Genomic DNA, 14,225 nt, shown 5'->3' on the forward strand with positions numbered 1-14,225 from the left:
CCTATTCTCACCAACCCCAGACCTGCATGTCCTGTCCAAATCAAATCAAGATCTTTTGTCCACTCCTCCACTTTTAAATAAACAATAAACAATAATAATTTCCATACTTTATCATCATTACACCTAGATATGAAAAGATTACAATCCCCTAAAGCAAGGGATTGTGTTCCCTTGAGTTTGCCTATAAATATGTAACCTAAATTATCACTCAAAACACACTTCAAAGAACTGCAAACTTGCACTAATCATCTCCCGAGCATCCGTTATTTTCGATTCCGTTCCAGTTACTAGGTAAGCCGAGGTTATAAACTTGAGATCTACTTTCCAAACCTTATATTCTCCTATTTCTTGATCTTAATATATATACTTCTTGTTATTTAATCGTATTCTAGACCTTCGATTCCGAGGCCAACACCAAGAAAACCCGAATCTCGATTAATCCCTTAACAAGAACCACAGGTGAGTCTCACAGCCCCTATTTTCACTGTTTTCACTATTTTTAAACTGTTTTCGGGGCAAGGGACACGTACTTAAATAATGTTTTATCATGGTATACTTACAAGCTATGCAAGCGATTATGTGTTTAAGTTATGTTTCATGATGAGCAATGCAAACGGTTATCTAAGGTTTTCGATGTATGTGCGCTAGAACTCGAGTAAGTGATCACTTTACCATTGGAACTCTAAGGGTAGGGACTGCTGGTTTGATCCACCCACTCGTAGGGGTTGCACCTCTTTGCATGGATGAGTGCCTAGTACGGTCATGGGGCAGTACTATGGGTTTGAGCCCGCTCGTAGGGGTCGCACCTCTTTGCATGGACGAGCGCCTTGTTTTCCGGCACAACGTCCGCGCGTAACCCGCGGGACGGAATTATTGATTAGCTCGTAGTGGCAGCGCCACTTTGCATGGACGAGCACATTTTCCTGAAACGTTCGCGCGTAACCCGCGGGACGGTATTACTTATTTTAGCTCGTAGTGGCAGCGCCACTTTGCATAGACGAGCACAGTTCCCAGAAATGTTCGCGCGTAACCCGCGGAACGATTTTATCAGAATATGTTGATAGAACTATGTTTTACCAAGCATGTGTTTTAATGATGCTATCAGAATTATGTTTCAGAATGATTTGTATCAAGATTATGATGCAATACGATTTATCAAGTTACTAAAACTTGTGAACTCACTCAGTTTATACTGATTCAAATGTTTTTACGTGTCTTTCAGGAGATAACTAGGTAGCGCATGGAGTCACACTTAGAGCACCTCACGCTGAACATCTAAAACTAGCTTTTTGGAAGATTTTAGTTCTATCCCTTCGATGCGCGTGGTTGTTCCCGCCGCGCAAGGGGATATGGCGTGGAAATCTTCAACAGTTTTTATACTTGGATGTTTTATGTAATTTTTAATCAATGTAATGTATTTGTATTAAACTTTTCATGCGCAATGAAAATCTTTGAATGTTTGCAATGGCCCGTGCTTAATTATCAATCCCCACTCGTGCGCGCCCGGCTGTTTCCGCCGCTCAGGGCCGGGTGTGACAGATTGGTATCAGAGCACTGGTTATAGCGAACTAGGAAAAGAAGTTTTAACCTAGACTATAACCGTTGGGGAATCGCATGAAATATTTTTCAAAGAAAATATTTTCAAAAGAAACTATACACACACTTAGGAACACGGGTCACACAGTGTCTAGTAAATAATGATAACATTATGTGCTCAGAGTACATGCGCTAAGTCTGATATATTTTCACTCTTTTAAAGCGAGAATGCCTCCAACTAAAGCCAAAGGAATTACCATGACACCCGAGGAACTCGCGGAAATAATCGCGCAAGCAATCGCAACACATGAGGCCAGCAAGGCCGAATCAAGTCAGGGTCGTCAGAATGAGACCCCAGAACCCGAATCAGGAGCCTTGGACAAAGGATGCTCCTATAAGACATTCATGGCCTGTAAGCCTTGGCCATTCAAGGGAACCGAAGGGGCCATTGGGCTCTACAACTGGATTGACAAGATGGAGACAGTTCTCTCCATTAGCGGATGTAGTGAGAACCAGAAGGTCCTTTACGCGACCTGCATGTTCCAAGAGGCAGCTTCGTCTTGGTGGAAGCTTCAAACGAAAACATTGGGGCGAGAAGTTGCTCTCCACAAGACCTGGGAGGAACTGAAGGAGATGATGATGAGAAAGTTCTGCTCTCGCGCGGAAATCCAGAGTCTACAACAGGAATTCTGGAACCACACCATGGTAGGAACGGATATCGACGCCTACAACAACCGGTTCAACGAACTTTGCCAGTTGGTGCCAGACATGGCAAACACGGAGGAAAAGAAGATCGAGAGGTATATTTTTGGGTTACCTGTTGTTAGGGTTCCGCTCAACGCCGCAGCGCCTCCAACCTTTGATGAGGCGGGTAGCGCGGGCCATCACCCTTACAAGGGATACGGTCCGTGCGGGTATGTTGACTACGCGCGGAATCGAGCAGCGAACCTCTGATCCCAAGAGGAAATGGAACTCTCACCACCGAGGGTCCGACTCCAAGCAGCCACCGTTCAAGAAGCAGGAAAGCGCAAGGGTTTACGCGATTCAGGCCGCGGAGCCACCACGAAAAGGATACAGCGGGCCTCGCCCATGGTGCAGCAAATGCAAGTATCACCACGAGGGTGAATGCGCAAGAATCGAATGTGCCAAATGTGGCAGACCAGGGCACAAGACGATGAATTGCCGTGTCAGAGAAGCTGGAGCAAGCGACAACTGCTACGCATGCGGGAAGCCAGGGCATTTTAGTCGGAATTGCCCGCAAAAGGGGAACCAAGCTCGCGGGAGAGCTTTTGTGATCGGCGCAGGCGAAGCTAAAGAAGAGCCGAATGTGGTAACCGGTACGTTTTTGCTTAACGGACATTTTGCATCTGTCTTATTTGATACTGGCGCTGACCTAAGTTTTATATCCGCTGAGTTTAAAGACTCCCTAGGCCTAGCAACCAGTAGGCTAGACACGCCTTATACTATAGAACTAGCCAATGGTAGGCAGTTATGCGCGAACGAAAGAATTGAACAATGTGTTATAGTCATGGGAGGTCACGGGTTCAATATTAACTTGTTGCCAATAGACTTGGGAAGTTTTGACATTGTGGTAGGTATGGATTGGTTAGTCGAGAACCGCGCGGAAGTTATTTGCCATGAGAAGCAGGTTCGGATCCCACTATTGAACGGAGAAACCTTGGTAATTCAAGGGGAAAGAAGGGGAGTTGCGACGAAACTGATTTCGTGCCTAAAGGCGCGAAAGTGCCTAAGGAAAGGGTGCTACGCCTTCCTGGCGCATGTCGTAGAGAAGAAAGGAGATGAGCGAAGAATTGAAGACTTACCAGTAGTGCGCGAATTTCCAGAAGTTTTTCCTGAAGATTTGCCCGGATTACCGCCGCCGCGACAAGTCGAGTTTCGTATTGATTTAGTCCTAGGAGCTGCGCCAGTAGCTCGAGCGCCTTATCGATTAGCTCCATCTGAGATGCAAGAGCTATCCAATCAGTTACAGGAACTATTGGATAAGGGTTTCATACGCCCAAGCTTTTCACCTTGGGGAGCTCCAGTACTGTTTGTTAAGAAGAAGGATGGTTCGTTCAGAATGTGTATTGACTACAGGGAGCTGAACAAGCTGACAGTCAAGAATCGGTACCCCTTACCGAGGATTGACGACTTATTTGACCAGTTGCAGGGATCCAGTTATTATTCGAAGATAGATCTACGGTCAGGATACCACCAACTTAGGGTCCATGAGGAAGATGTGCCGAAAACAGCCTTCCGAACTAGATACGGCCATTATGAGTTCTTAGTGATGCCTTTCGGGCTAACTAATGCGCCGGCTGTGTTCATGGATCTGATGAACCGCGTGTGCAAACCATACTTGGACAAGTTTGTGATTGTGTTTATAGATGATATTCTGATTTACTCACGGACCAAGGCCGAGCATGAGCAACACCTGAGATTGATTTTGGAATTGTTGAGGAAAGAAAAGTTGTATGCGAAGTTTTCCAAGTGCGAGTTTTGGCTTAGAGAAGTTCACTTTCTCGGTCACGTTGTAAACGAGAAAGGAATACACGTTGATCCTTCCAAAGTCAAGGCCATCGAAAACTGGGAAGCGCCAAAAACCCCAACTGAGGTGAGGCAATTCCTAGGACTAGCTGGCTACTATCGACGCTTCATTGAGAACTTCTCCAAAATAGCTCTACCTCTAACCGCGCTAACTCAGAAAGACAAGAAGTTTGTTTGGGGCGAAAATCAGGAAACAGCATTTCAAATGTTGAAACAGAAGTTATGTAGTGCGCCAATTTTGTCTTTGCCCGAGGGGATGGATGACATTGTTGTTTACTGCGACGCTTCACATCAGGGACTTGGATGTGTCCTTATGCAGCGAGACAAAGTCATAGCGTATGCCTCACGCCAACTCAAGACCAATGAAAAGAACTACACAACGCATGATTTAGAACTTGGAGCGGTTGTCTTCGCGCTAAAGATTTGGCGCCATTACCTCTATGGTACAAAGTGTATAATCTTTACTGATCACAAGAGCCTTCAACATATATTTGATCAAAAGGATTTAAACATGAGGCAACGAAGATGGGTGGAGTTGTTGAATGATTATGATTGTGAAATTAAGTACCACCCTGGAAAGGCGAATGTGGTAGCAGACGCGCTAAGTAGGAAGGAGCGAATAAAAACGCTACGAGTCAAGGCTCTAAGGTTGACCATTCACGCAGATCTCTCTACCCGCATCCGAGGCGCTCAGCAAGAAGCCTTGAAACCAGAGTTTGCTAAAAACGAATGCCTTGGGGGTATGGTTAAGAGTTTGGAACTTAAAGAGAACGGCAATCTATATTTCGCTAACCGCATATGGGTCCCTCTCAAGGGAGGATTGCGCGAGCAAGTATTAAACGAAGCTCACAAGACGCGGTATTCCGTACATCCTGGCGCAGACAAGATGTACCAAGATGTTAAAACGCTGTATTGGTGGCCCAATCTTAAAGGCGCCATCGCGACGTATGTCAGTAAGTGCCTGACGTGTTCGAAGGTGAAGGCTGAATACCAGAAACCATCAGGGTTGCTTCAGCAGCCAGAAATTCCCATGTGGAAGTGGGAACAAATCTCTATGGACTTCATCACCAAACTGCCAAGGACACCTGGGGGTTATGACACAATATGGGTTATTGTGGATCGGCTAACTAAGTCAGCGCACTTCCTGCCGATCAAGGAAACCGATAAGATGGAAAAGTTAGCCCAACTGTATATTCGAGAAGTAGTTTCAAAACATGGAGTCCCAGTGTCCATCATTTCTGATAGAGATAGTCGGTTCACATCAAGGTTTTGGAGATCGTTACAAGGGGCTTTAGGTACTCGTCTTGACATGAGTACGGCATATCATCCTCAAACGGATGGGCAAAGCGAGCGAACAATCCAGACGTTGGAAGATATGCTACGCGCGTGCGCAATCGATTTCGAAGGAAGCTGGGATACTCATCTCCCATTGGTTGAATTTTCTTACAACAACAGCTATCACACAAGCATTAAGGCTGCGCCGTTCGAAGCTTTGTATGGGCGCAAGTGTAGATCCCCACTGTGCTGGGCTGAAGTAGGTGACAAGCAAATGACTGGTCCAGAATTGATCCAAGAAACAACAGACAAGATTTTTCAGATAAGGGATCGCCTTAAGACAGCGCGCGACAGACAGAAGAGCTACGCAGATGTGCGAAGGAAACCATTGGAATTTCAAGTAGGGGATAAAGTACTTTTGAAAGTCTCTCCATGGAAAGGAGTCCCCCGTTTCGGCAAGCGAGGAAAGTTGAATCCGCGCTTCATTGGACCATTTGAGATCCTGGAAATGATCGGTCCGGTTGCTTATAAACTCCGTTTACCCGCCGAACTCAGTGGAGTTCATGATACGTTTCATGTGTCCAACCTCAAAAAGTGCTTATCTGACGAGACGTTGATTTTGCCGTTGGAAGAGATTCACATCGACAAACAGCTGCACTTCGTAGAAGAACCTATAGCAGTAACCGATTGGAAAGAACAAAAGTTACGCAGGAGCAAAATCAAGTTAGTAAAGGTTCAATGGAACTCGAGGCGTGGGCCTGAATTCACTTGGGAAAGAGAAGACCAAATACGCAAGAAATACCCACACCTCTTTCAGAGCATGGCTTCTGCCAGCAACGTCTCCTAAATTTCGGGACGAAATTCGTTTAACGAGGGGAGAATGTGACACCCGGTAAATTCCCAATCCCTTAAACTAAGTAATCAACCTAATAATTAGGTGATTGTAAATATTATGCGCGCCATATAGAATCAGTGCGTGCATTTGTTATGTGCGCCCTGCGCGAGCGCGCTATGTTAGTCAGCGCGTGCATTTGTTATGTGCGCCCTGCGCGAGCGCACCATGTTAAGAACCAGCGTGAGCATATGTTAGATGCGCCATGCGCGAATGTTTTGGCTTTATGTTTTCATGTAACTTAACGTTATGTTGTCTATGGGTTGACCATCCCGCATGATGCTAAGGCGGGTGCATCCTAAATCGTTTATGCGCGTGCGGAAGGGAACTAACCTCCCCGCATGGCGGGAACATTGAGAGCTAGTTTGTCTGAAGCTCCAAGATGGAATTGACTTCAACATGACTGATCACTATGTTGAAATACCAAGACCACCTGGAGAATCTACAAATGAAACTCAATATCCCTAACTGCGAGAAGGTTACGCACCTACCCGCAGCAAAGAAATGTCCTTCACGCAGAAAGCTATGCGCACAAAGTGATGCGCACAGAACACTTAGTCTATTCTCCAGACATAAGGAGATTACTCCCGCCCAAAAGGAAACAGTAGCGTGTTTGAGATTTTCCATTTTTTTTACTGTACACTGACAAAAGTACCTGAAAAAGCACACTGAAACATGAAAAGTCAACTGTCAGCCACCCTATTCTCACCAACCCCAGACCTGCATGTCCTGTCCAAATCAAATCAAGATCTTTTGTCCACTCCTCCACTTTTAAATAAACAATAAACAATAATAATTTCCATACTTTATCATCATTACACCTAGATATGAAAAGATTTCAATCCCCTAAAGCAAGGGATTGTGTTCCCTTGAGTTTGCCTATAAATATGTAACCTAAATTATCACTCAAAACACACTTCAAAGAACTGCAAACTTGCACTAATCATCTCCCGAGCATCCGTTATTTTCGATTCCGTTCCAGTTACTAGGTAAGCCGAGGTTATAAACTTGAGATCTACTTTCCAAACCTTATATTCTCCTATTTCTTGATCTTAATATATATACTTCTTGTTATTTAATCGTATTCTAGACCTTCGATTCCGAGGCCAACACCAAGAAAACCCGAATCTCGATTAATCCCTTAACAAGAACCACAGGTGAGTCTCACAGCCCCTATTTTCACTGTTTTCACTATTTTTAAACTGTTTTCGGGGCAAGGGACACGTACTTAAATAATGTTTTATCATGGTATACTTACAAGCTATGCAAGCGATTATGTGTTTAAGTTATGTTTCATGATGAGCAATGCAAACGGTTATCTAAGGTTTTCGATGTATGTGCGCTAGAACTCGAGTAAGTGATCACTTTACCATTGGAACTCTAAGGGTAGGGACTGCTGGTTTGATCCACCCACTCGTAGGGGTCGCACCTCTTTGCATGGACGAGTGCCTAGTACGGTCATGGGGCAGTACTATGGGTTTGAGCCCGCTCGTAGGGGTCGCACCTCTTTGCATGGACGAGCGCCTTGTTTTCCGGCACAACGTCCGCGCGTAACCCGCGGGACGGAATTATTGATTAGCTCGTAGTGGCAGCGCCACTTTGCATGGACGAGCACATTTTCCTGAAACGTTCGCGCGTAACCCGCGGGACGGTATTACTTATTTTAGCTCGTAGTGGCAGCGCCACTTTGCATAGACGAGCACAGTTCCCAGAAATGTTCGCGCGTAACCCGCGGAACGATTTTATCAGAATATGTTGATAGAACTATGTTTTACCAAGCATGTGTTTTAATGATGCTATCAGAATTATGTTTCAGAATGATTTGTATCAAGATTATGATGCAATACGATTTATCAAGTTACTAAAACTTGTGAACTCACTCAGTTTATACTGATTCAAATGTTTTTACGTGTCTTTCAGGAGATAACTAGGTAGCGCATGGAGTCACACTTAGAGCACCTCACGCTGAACATCTAAAACTAGCTTTTTGGAAGATTTTAGTTCTATCCCTTCGATGCGCGTGGTTGTTCCCGCCGCGCAAGGGGATATGGCGTGGAAATCTTCAACAGTTTTTATACTTGGATGTTTTATGTAATTTTTAATCAATGTAATGTATTTGTATTAAACTTTTCATGCGCAATGAAAATCTTTGAATGTTTGCAATGGCCCGTGCTTAATTATCAATCCCCACTCGTGCGCGCCCGGCTGTTTCCGCCGCTCAGGGCCGGGTGTGACATCTGTACGTCCTCATTGTCATTTCCCCCACCAAAATCACAGTGGAGGTACTCCGTCTTAGAGCGACTAATCCTTAAACCTTTTGTCTCTAAGATTGTTCGCCACTCCTCAAGCTTCATGTTTAGATCTTGTTTTCTCTCAGCAAGTAGCACAATATCGTCTGCTAACATCATGCACCACGGAAGCGTCCCCTGAATCGACTTTGACAACTCATCTAAGACTACTGCAAAAAGAAATGGACTCAGCGCTGACCCCTGGTGAAGACCTACCTCTACTGGGAAGAAATCAGTATCCCCCACTGGCACATAGACACTTGTTGCACTCCTGGTATACATATCCATAATTATCTCTATATATTTACTGGGTACTCCTCTACCCTCCAAGCACTCCCAAAGCACCTGTCGTGGCACACTATCGTAGGCTTTTTCTAGGTCAATAAACACCATATGAAGGTCGCGCTTCTTCTCTCTATACTTTTCCATCAATCTTCTTATAAGGTGTATTACCTCTGTGGTGGAACGCCCCGGCATGAAGCCAAATTGGTTCACCGTAACCTGAGTTTCCCGTCTAAGTCTAACCTCAATCACTCTTTCCCATAACTTCATAGTATGGCTTAGTAGTTTGATTCCTTGGTAGTTACCACAACACTGGGCGTCTACTTTGTTCTTATAGATAGGAACTACAACGCTGCTCCTCCACTGGTCTGGCATCTTACCAGATTTGAGGATAATATTGAACAGAGTAGTTAACCACATGACTCCTTCCTCACCCAGACACTTCCACACCTCGATGGGTATGTTGTCTGGGCCAACCACCTTAGCCCTTTCCATCCTTCTAAGTGCAGTCTGCACCTCTTCTTGTAAATTGTAAATTCAAAGCTTCTTTGTACATGTAGTATATATAGAAGTATATATGTAAGTACATTTTTACACATAGTTATTGTTAGGGCATAGAATTTATGCTGAGGATACTCTATCCTTAAGTGACTTGTGGATCAGTTATCCTTGAGATATGTTCCAGGTTGCGAAGGATCGAAGATCCTTGGTATTATTTATTTACTAACGATTGTATTTAAGTGGTGTTGTGATCAATAGGTATAACGGCTCTATGACCAAGTCTACCTGATATCTCGCTACTAGACTCCTTCCCGCACGTGGTCAAAGGGAATGAGAGCAGCTAGTGGAAGAGTGGCGCAAAAGTTGGGGCATTTGTTATTTCTATTTTTGTATTTAATAAGAGATATGATCAGTTAGTTTGGGACACAGAACACGTTCGTTAAGCAATACCGAGCTCTATCTCTAGCAACACACACACATAGCTTTCTTTGTATTACTGATCATCTCAACACCTTGTAGCACCCATTTTGAGATTAATAGAGTGGTGATAGACAATTGTCGTCACCCGAGATTTTTATGCCGAAGATCCTCTAAAGATCAAGGGCTTTTCCTCGTATAAATTTTTGTTTTCATCGACATATTACATATACAATCACAAACACCAAGTCCCACAATTACGAATTTGGTTACATTATCCTTAGTTGATTTTTGACCAAAACAATTATGTACTTATTGTTTACGTTTAATTGTGTTTTTTTATTTTCATCATATTATCAATTGTAATTTAAACATTGATCCATGGCGTGTAATACACGAGTTCTATATCTATTATGCTATTATTTAAAAAGACACATGAATGTATAAGATGATACACATAATTTTAGATGGAAGTACCCTTGCATCAGTTTAACTACACAAAAAATTTACAGTAATATATGCCAACTCAGACGTATCATGTAATGGACTGGACTTACCATTGTAGTGGAGGAAAGATACTTGAATCATCAAAATTCACTATTAAGATAAGAAAAAACACAAATTGAAAAATTACACCAGAATTACCGTTGTGGTAGAGGAAAACTACTTAAATAATATTAATTTACAGCAAAAAAGAAAAAATAAATCATGCTTGAAAACTTAACATTGAGAACTTGAATACACTGCAAGAGCAGGATGCTAGAAAACCCGCAAACAAATTTCACGGAATGGCAGTAGGCATCAGATTTCTACGGGAATGGGGTGTGCAAATGGACTTAAAAATTAAACTTATTTAACAACCAATCAATTTTTTTAACAAATACTCTCAGCTCTCTCAGATCATCATACTTTATTTTAAGATTATTTTTTTTTATCAAAATATGGAATCATCATCAAGGTCCAACCGAAAATAACAAAAATAGTTTTGGTGGCTAAACACGTGAATTTCATCTAAACCGACCACTCCACTTATTACGCCCCGATGTTGGAGATGATTCTAAACCAAAAGCGTCGATTGGCACAACGTTGGGGTGACAATTACCTTACTAATTATTTAAACTAACATAAGTGCCCGTGCGTTGCTGCGGGTTTACGTAAATTATTCCCTCGTATAAGTTTGTAGTATTTGGTGTGGTGTGTAATGAGTTATCAGTTCGAGCGCGCTGCCGCATCCAAGGGCGGACCATGTAGTGGGCAGGGAGGGGCTGTGGCCCCTCCTATTTTGGGCTTAGAACTAGTTAGCATAATGTAACCCATATATTTATAATTATGTCCATGAGTTATATCTTTAAGTGTTTTACAAGCCCATAATTTAAAGCCCAGATGAAACCTAATAATAACAATAATACGCTAGTAGGGAAGCCGGCGTTTGGTTTCTTAAACTTTGAAAATGGAGAACGATGGTCAAATAGAACAGGAATCGGCCAAATAGCGAATTATTGGATCATTGCATCTCCTATGTGATTCACTATTTGCTTATTTGAAGAAGATAGATAATCAGTTGAATCTTTTCTCTAGTAAAAGACTAAAAGGTTTGAACCACTCATCTATTATTTCCATTAGTTTATGTTTCAAACTTTGAAATCTTCAGTTTAGATGATTTATATAATTATATATTTATATGTTTGATTACTGAACTAACTATAAATGAAATTAGGGATCGTTGATTTGAATGTTTTGATGAATTTATTGACTTTAAAATCGTCGGGCTCAGTTGTATTTTTTCTTCTTTTGTCGTTTATGTGTAAGAAAATATTGTTTTTTGGATTTATAGTCTTTTTTGATGAAAAAATTTTGGTTGGTTTATATGTACGAACTTATAATTAAACTGAAATTTTTGAAACCCCCCCAATATAATGGTTCAAGTTCCGCCACTGGCCGCATGTGCATATGGTCTGTTGGATGTGTAGGGTGCTTCCTAAAATATTGACGTATGTGTTTTTTGATAGATTGTGTTTTGTGAAATATTTGCTAATAAAGTAGGCTTATGGGTTTTGTGATTTTTAATCAACATAAATGATTGAATGTCTATTACTTGGTGAGTTGTTAGAGTTAAAATTTAATCAAGAGAAACGAATGCTTGAATTAAAGCCACAAAGTTATAAGTCAACAAATTGTAAAAATGGTTAAGTTGTTGGCACACGTGAAGTGATTGTGCACATGCATACTGACGTATGTATATATGTTGGATAGATGGTGTTATAAAGTGATTGGTATTTGACTTGTAAAACCAAAAAGTTTTTATCTAGGGCATTACAAACTAACAAGTAGGACGTGATGAGAACTAAGAAAACCATACGACATTGACAGACTTAATTCGGTCGGCCTAGAGCTTTCAATTACACTGATTATACATTCAAATGATTGAAGTAAATTGATTGAATGAAATATGTAATTAATACTTTGCGTAGGAATTATGCATTCGGGTGCAGTGGCGGATCCAGAAAATTTTTATACAGGGTCAGAATTTTTTGGGTCAGTACCCAGTTGACTAACGCTATGTAAATTTTCGGTTCAGTCATTCGGGTCGGGTTAAATCGAAATATAAATTTTTCGGTCCAGTTGTCCTTGCGGGGTCAAATCGGGTCGGGTCGGGTCATATAATAATAAAATAATTAAACAAAATATAATGTAACCAAAATAAAGTACGTGAAACGTAATGTTTCATAATTAAATATTAGTTTTTTCCAGGACTATATATTCAATAACTTAACCTAAAAATAAATTTGTCTTCTTCCATTGTTCCTTAATAAGGCTATTGAAAAATCTAAATCTTTACTTTTCCTCTTGACATTCTTAAATATTATGGCCCATAATTTTTTCCGTAGGAGTCGTAAATTTAAAACTATATGCATGCTCAATAAATTACTCGATTTAGACCGGATCACGTATATTCATATAGCTATAGACAATATATATATGTTAAAACATTAAAAGAAATTATTAAAAATTTGAATATCATGTTTTGAGTAAAAGAGAATAAATAATATAAATGCAAAAATGAAAAACAGAAAACATGTTTATGAATCAAAATTGATAAATAGAAATAAATAAAATAATAATAGTGATGCTTATCACTTTTTAGTCTTTAGTCTGATTATACATTGACCTACTTTTTACAAAGTCAACTTTTAATTTTCCCTTTTAAATATTAGGCGAGCATCTTCTTCATCACTCACAGGTTGCTCCAGCGTCATCAACAGACACCGGAAAATTTCCGGCTTGTTCAAGTTCAAACTTTTCTTTTCATCTTACGTTCTCTCTAGTTTCACAGGGTCGGTGTCAAAATTTCACAGGGGTCGGTCGGGATTTCACACATATATAGAACTAAATTTCATAATCTCACAGGGGTCGGCCGACCCCCGTACCACCACCGTAGATCCGCCTCTGTTCGGGTGTGGGTTGGTTTGTTAACGGGTCATATTTTGCGTAGTCCAAGTTTGTAATCAGTATAGCTTAGGATACAAAAAAAAAGAAATTGGTATAACATTATCATATAAACACAGTTAAACACAATTACGTATTTAAAGTTTTATTTATATGTTAGCTAATGTTGGTTCATTACGGTACTTTAGAAGTTGAAAATGCAACAAACAAAGACTCTCTACTATATACATTATTATCCAACATAACATATCAAACGATGCCAACTCTTATAAACATAAAATTTAACAAAACTTTAAAAATAATGAAGCAACAAAGTGACTAACCTTGCATTAGATAATTGTACCATAATCTGAAAATAGTTCTTGACATAATTTAGTGTGTGGTGTGCCCTATGTGATAGGTGGTTATAGGAATTATTGAGTTGGCATGTGAAAGGCTTCGTACACTTGATTCGCTTATGCTAATTCAAGTCACATTGGGTCCACCAATTACGATTCAAAGATTAACACCCTAAACTTCGATCTATCAGTTCACTTGTAAACTTTTTTATATATTATTTACCTATTATCTCAGTATTTGCTTGTGGATTAAAAGATTTAATGTGTGCTAAATCAATGAAATTCAAATGTATGAAACAAATTGACACAATTATGAAATAACATGTTTTGACTTGAACCAAATCTATACAAAAGCTAACGTATATTTAGTGTTTTGTATACATAGCTACCGGTATCTCGGTTCCTAGCTAATCAGTTTTAGTGTGATATTGTTTTTCAGTTGTTGCCCCGGACCATGCATATATCTGCAATTCCAAAAGAAAACAATACAAATGATTTATTAGATTATTAAATAGAAACATAATCATTTGCAGAAGAAAGTGATATTATTGAATTTTACAGAGTTTTGCGGCATGGACACAACAAGAATTCAGTCAGGTATTGACTTGGTTTGTTATGGTACGAGGATGCATGTATGATTGTTTCAGCTCCAATACACTTATATCGTATCTTTGGAGCCCAAGTGCTCCATTGAAGTCAAAG

Source organism: Bidens hawaiensis, unplaced genomic scaffold, assembly GCF_021521415.1.
Source record: "Bidens hawaiensis isolate Kalapana, Puna unplaced genomic scaffold, B.hawaiensis_p1.1 tig00006906_1, whole genome shotgun sequence".
In the NCBI taxonomy this organism is placed as follows: Eukaryota; Viridiplantae; Streptophyta; class Magnoliopsida; order Asterales; family Asteraceae; genus Bidens; species Bidens hawaiensis.